We start from the raw sequence: 6,997 nt of genomic DNA, 5'->3' as shown, positions 1-6,997 counted from the left end.
ACACACACACAGAGAGAAACAGTTGCACATCAGTGCCCTTTTGTGTTCAGGATTCAAAGTAATGCTGTAAAATTGCAATCATAATTCATTATTACAGCTATTTTTGTGCATGCAGCTGAACATTCCAGCAAATAAAGGACTCACTGGTGCTGCACAGAGATGCGCCAGTGCCACCCACACACTCCTGGAGTAAAGGGCTTGTGGGAAAAATAACTATATGAAGAGGGAGACACCTTGTGGTCCACAAGGAAGGAGCAGCACATGAGGAGGCTTGTTTAGTATCACCGATCCTTTTAGAGAATTGAGGTTTAACTGAGGACAAACATTTAAAAGCCGAACATAATCGGTTACTTAAAAACCTAGTAAGTAATTTCAAATGGTACCAACATTTTTAGGATCGAATTTTCTGATGCCATCAGCTTTTGGATAATCTCCTATTGGCAGCTCGTCCATAGTGTCCACCCTATCAGCTGGTCAAAAAGTTCTCATGTTTGTGCAGTTTAAACTTCATTGAAATTTTAATGGACTCTTTAGAGTGACCAGAATTTTGTTTTTACAGTATCTCTCCTGACTGATTCATCTTGATGACCTACATGTGAAAGGAGACCTCATCATTTGGAAAACATTCACTTTTGTAGAGGATGACCCCCACATAGACAGCCTGAGATTACTACTAGATAGAACTACTTAGATGGCTTTGGAGTGCAATTACAAACAGATTAGCTACTGTGCCTTGGTTTGGGACCAAGAAAATCCTTTTATTCTTTCGGCTTCTCCCATTAGGGGTCACCACAGCGGATCATCCATCTCCATACCGTCCGTCTCCATCCGTCTCCCTCGTCCACCCATAAACCTCCTCCTTGGCCTCCTCGTCTTCCTCTTTTCCTGCTTCCAGGTGTCTCCATCCTCAGCATTCTCCTACCGGTATACCCCATGTCTATCCTCTGCACATGTCCAAACCATCTCAATCTCGCCTCCTTTACCTTGTCTTCAAAACGTCCAACATGCGCTGTCCCTCTAATATAAAGTAATTTCTTATTCTGTCCATCCTCGTTACTCCCAACGAAAACCTCAACATCTTCACTTCCTGCTTCACAATCTCCACACCATCCAACCTTCACTCTCTCATTTTCCTCAGCTGCTCAAAATACTCCCTCCATCTTCCCAACACACTCTCCTCACTAGTTCAACACATTTCCCTCTCCATCCTTTACTGCTCTAACTTGCAGTACATCCTTCCCAGCTCGGTCCCTCTGCCTGGCCAATCGGTACAAATCCTTTTCTCCTTCCTTAGTGTCCAAATCTGGGTCTAAGAAACTATGAGACTATAACTATAATGAATATTCTGGTTATACAAGTGCAAATTTGAACAATATAGTACACAGTTGTAGATAATTTATAATATAAATCTAAAGTCATAGAGATGCCGATGATTTCTTCTGAGCCTGATTTCTTCCTTATCTAGTCCTATTTTTTCCCTTGACAGTCACTTCTGCCTCACTCATTATGAAAGATTTACAGGAATAAATTGAACTCGACTGTACGTATGTCATTGAAGTTGCTTTGTGACATTATTCATTGTTATTCAAAGTGCTTTTAATATAAAAATAATTTGTGCGCCAGTGTTTCTTTGATTATAAAATTATAACAAGCAATTCCAGAGGCCCATTGTGACAAGAATCACGCCGCCCCGTGATCCCTCTATAAATATTTTCACTGGTGGCAGAAGAGCAACAAACAGGATTTGCACAGTGTGCCAAATTAAGCTAGTTTAAAAATACTCTATGGCTAACAAGATCTTAAATCTATTAAATGAAATAGATGAAATACATTTTCACAAAATGGGACAAAGTCTAAGTGCAGACAATGTGTTTAGGAAAGATGCTTTGCATAAATTGGAACATTTAGAAGGGAAAATATGCCAGTGCAGTATATTAGAAAAGATCTTTGCACCATGGTGACCATGTTTTTCCATGCAAAGGCTGAAAAAAAACTTTTTTAGTTGTTACAATGCCTGAACTTTTGAGCTAGTTGCAAGTCTTTTGTGCATGTTTTTTTAATGGAGTTATATTGTATGTAGTAATAACTGGCACCTGGTTTGTTGAACACAGTTGGACAAATATATTTAAAACAAGCTATAAGTCTGTACGCTGTCTAACTGTATGTTATCTCTTAACTGCAGGGTTATGCAATATATGTACTACACTGTTACAGTACTATTATAGTCACTAGCTAAATGTTAACCTGTTCCTCCAAAATCTATTGTTAGGAGTCAAAGTCATTTTTGAAATAAATTGTACAAATTGGTGGAGATTTATACTGCAATGCAACAACACTACTGCTGTGATACTGTTCAAAAAAACAACAGTGTAATGTGTCAGTCTATCACAGGGCATCATTATGTTTCCCAGTGTGGGATAATGAAATGTGTAGTATATTCATTTGATTTGTTTTGAAATGAAAATGGATCAAACATTGAAGCCTTATGAGAGCTTTTCAGCAGAGCTTCTTAACAACACAAGGAGCAACTAGGGGGAGCCAAAACCCAGTGAATACTAATATTTATCGTATATTTATCTTTTTGCTGTTACACATGAAAGTCTTCTTTCTTTTTCTTAGATAAAAAAGTTAAACAGAACCAGATAGTTCTCAGGTCAGACATACATGAATAAATCTAGTATTTGTTCAAAATGTACCTTTGTGAACGTGTGTGTCCATGAGTTCCTGGGCTCTTTTTCTACCATTTGATTCTTCAATTAAACAATTAAATGTCAGTTTTTCTGTAAAGAACAGTTTATACAAAGATTAAAAAAGACATATAAGTATAATCCACATTATGTAAGACAATAGGCAATAAAAAGAAACAATTTATAAAAAATAAAATTATATCGAACGTGCTCTATGATACCCTAAACTATTGTGGAGATTTGACCATCATACACACATATGTGCCAGAACTATTTTACCCTTTAATGTTACAGTAACCTCCACTCTTCTGGGAAAGTTTTCCTATAGATTTTTGGAGTGCAGCTGTAAGGATTTGTGTTCATTCAGCTATGAAAGCATTAATAAGGTCAGGCACTGATGTCAGACGAGGAGGCCTGGGGTGCATGCAGCGTTCCAATTCATCCCAAATGTGTTCAGTGGGGTGGAGAGTGAGAAAAGGACTGCTGTGAGGACAGCTTGAGGTCTTACACACCAGCCCTGACAAACCATGTCTTAATGGAGCTTATTTGGACACAGGTTCATTGTCACGCTGAAACAGCTTTTGGCCTTATAATTCTAGTTAAGGGAAACCGTAATGCTACAACATACAGTGTTTCATTCTACACAGTTTTGTGCTTTGTGGCAGCAATAGTTTCACACCATGGGAGGTTGTAGCTCAATAGTTAAGACATTGGACTTTGGATCGGAAGGTCACAAGTTCAAATTCCAGCACCGCTAATCTGCAACTGCTGGGGCCCTTGAGCAAGACCCTTAATTATCATCTGCTCAGTTGTAAGTGGGCATCTGACATATTATACACACCATGTCCATCCAAGATTGTGTGTCTGGTCTAAAACCAGAGCATCGCAGTATTTCTGATTGTTTGGTTTAAATGAATATGTGTGTCTTGTGTCTGAAGACAAGCACTAAACTTTAATATGTCGTAGTCAGTTTCTAATTATTCGTTTAGCGTTCAGGGATTAGGTGTCAGGAATATACTGAATGGAGCACCAGTCATGCGATTTGCATCAATAAATGTGAAGCATATATTTATTAGACTGATGTGCACTAAATTCCAACAGGTTTGCATATTCAGAAATTTGAACAAGAGTTAAATCTGGGAAAACTACATGTCAACTCTAAAAGACTTTTGCATGTTTCGTCATAGGATTCACAGAGATTTGGTAATGTTTGTCTTGAACCAGACTTCTGGCAGGTCAAGCCAACTTGGCAGCTTAATGTTTGGCATGTGATATAGTGTTGAATTGTGTAGTGAAATCTCTGAGCACTTCATTCCAGCACATCATGAGGTCATAACGTTGAAAGTTATTTTGTGTTTATTGAAGCGTTACTTATTACTAATTGAAGCGTGTATATATATATATATATATATATATATATATATATATATATATATATATATATACATATATATATATATATATATTGCTGAATAGATGCATGCTGAATGTTAACTACGATGTTGTTGAGAAAAGATATTAAAAGATGAGTGTTCGCTCTTTTCTACTTATTTGTTTTGGGACATTACAAGGAAAGGAGTAATGCTCTATCAGGAGCCACATTTCCTTTCTGAGTTACTTACGTATTCAAGTATGACACACACTTAATCTAAATATTTGTGCGCTGCTTGTAAACACACTCAGCTCGACTTGGCCTTATGGGGTCTTTTTTTCCCGTATACCGAGGGAACATGTTGCCATGATCTATAAACCGTTCCTCAAACTATGATCTCATCACATTCGTAACAGTTCAGCACAGCAAGCGCAGTTCTCGGAGCTGACAGCAGACTGCGTTCCTTCAGGTCCAATTCGGATGATTGCTTTGACAAGATACATGCACTCTGTTTTATCTTTCTCCCTGGATCATAAAAAGAAAGACTTGTGCAATTTATCTTTACATAAATTAAACATAGGTGGATAAGACATCATACTCTGAGGTTGATGATGGACATACAGACATACAGGCATGGTCCAGATGGTTCGTAATATAAACGTTTTTTTCCCCTGACAGAAAAGCAATTAAATGTTAAACGGCCGTCTACAGGCAACAATTTCATTTCCCTGAAAAGTTCACTCATTATTTATTTCCCTGCAGATATTGTGAGATATATGCTTTAGGGTCTATGATAAACCTATTACTATTGTGTGCTGTTCTTTCATATTTGATCAACGGCTTCTTGAAACATGTGTTTGATTGAACATATGATTGAAAAGAATAACAGGAAACTACAAAATTATAATGTAATGTGACTGCTCTCATCTTAGTCAGATTATGTAATTTAATATAATAGTAGACTTAAACATTTTACTTTCTTGATTACGGAATAGCACAAATCATATATATATATATATATATATATATATATATATATATATATATATATATATATATATATAAATAATAAAGAAAACTCTTTGAATGAGAAGGTGTGTCCAAACTTTTGGTCTGTACTGTATATATTAAATGTAATGTATATAACCTAAATCTTATTTTATGCTGTCTGCATTAGTTTGCCAGGAAAAAAAGATATTTCTGCATATCACAAAAAAGTAACCTCAGTCAATTTCTTTTAGAAACTCCATAAATGTTTATAGACAAATTGTAATCAAAGCAAATATGGATATGATTTGATTTTTTTTTTTATGTTTATAAACATATCAATAGTCGAGCATGGTGGTTTTAATGGGCTACCTCACAGATCCCTCATTGGATCCTGGATATCTGCTTGTGTCTTTGTTTGTTCTAGTTGTGCTCATGTGAGTTTCTCCTGGGTTCTCTGGTTTTCTCCCATCATGAAAAAACAATTTGACAGTACCTAGACTGAATACTGATTACTAAATTGCCTCTAAATGTTAATGAGCTCAGATTGTGACCCAACTCCGAGCACAATTTTGCCATGAGAAGCTCCATAAAGTGAAGGAGAATTAATTATTGTAAACATTTTATTTTTATCATTTTTTTAAAGCAATATATTTTACTTTGCACAGTACTGTATATGAGAACTGATCTGTTTTTTTCAAGCAAATTGAAAGTGTGGAAAAAAAAACCAAACAGTGCAAGCATTTAGCTGTAAAAGAAGCACCCATTAATACAAGCACTGCCATTTTCCACTAACTGGCCATAAACAAATGCAGGATAGTTTTGAGCAGAAAACAGAAGGCCCCAACTAATCATGAGAGCTAAAATCAGTGCTACAAACTTCAGATCGAAATACTATAAATGGCCCAATTGTTAAAGTGGGAAAGGACTAACGTTCTCTACAGTGTCATGGACTTTCTGGAGTGTGTGCTTGTCAGTAAGGGTAAAGGTCAGTTACAAGCCTGTTATTCTCATGGTTTTATGTTTGCACACCAACTAACACTCATACAGGCTGCAACAGGAGCAGGCTGTTTTAGAGTTTTAGGCTTAAAAACTAAAAGAAGTCTGTGTGGAGCTTAAGAGATCAGAGGAAGTAGGGAGAGAGTAAAGATTACTCTTATTGGCCTGTTTTCCCTGCAGTTTTGCAAGCTTTAAAATGTTCTAGGTATTTTTCAGGATCATTGTATTCTTCATCTTATTATTATTATTATTATTATCATAACCACTCGTGATTTGTGCCCAGTGTTTCTGAGAAGCAAAGGTAGTAACCTAAAGTCATTAAATGCAAAAACTGCACAAACAAATTGTGATTGTTATTGTTATTAGGGTGCCAAGCACTGAAAGCGTCTAGGCGCTCTATTGTTATTCCACCTTTTCGGCTTATTGTTCTAAAACACATCTTGGCTTTGGGCTGCCAACATTCTAGCGCCACTATCAGGTCAAATTTGGTGATGGACAAGATCTCATGCAGGGTTTCATTCCATATGTTCATTGGATAGACTCTGGATCCACCCTAACCCTGACAAGGAAAAACTAGTCTTACTCACACACACACTCACACACACACACAGACTGTAAACTGAGTCCTTTAATTTAATTGAAGTCCTTTAATTAATCCTTTTATTGTGTGTGTGTGTGTGTGTGTGTGTGTGTGTGTGTGTGTGTGTGTGAGACACAGAAAAGTAAATGAATAAGACTTAGATGTGGGAAAATGAAAAAAAAAAGAGCATGAAGACAGAAAAGCAGAGTTGAAGGACTAAAAAGAGGTGATTATTGTAATGAAAAGGTAAAAGAGCTGAAGGGAAAAAAGGGGGGAGAGTTAAATAGAAGGAAAGAGAAGGAAGGAAAATGATAAAAGAGTAGTTTAAAAGTGAAGGAATATATGGGGAGGGGGATTGGAGACTAAAATGGA

This window comes from Silurus meridionalis, chromosome 27 (genome assembly GCF_014805685.1).
Source record: "Silurus meridionalis isolate SWU-2019-XX chromosome 27, ASM1480568v1, whole genome shotgun sequence".
Classification (NCBI taxonomy): Eukaryota; Metazoa; Chordata; class Actinopteri; order Siluriformes; family Siluridae; genus Silurus; species Silurus meridionalis.
This window is presented reverse-complemented; position numbering follows the sequence as displayed.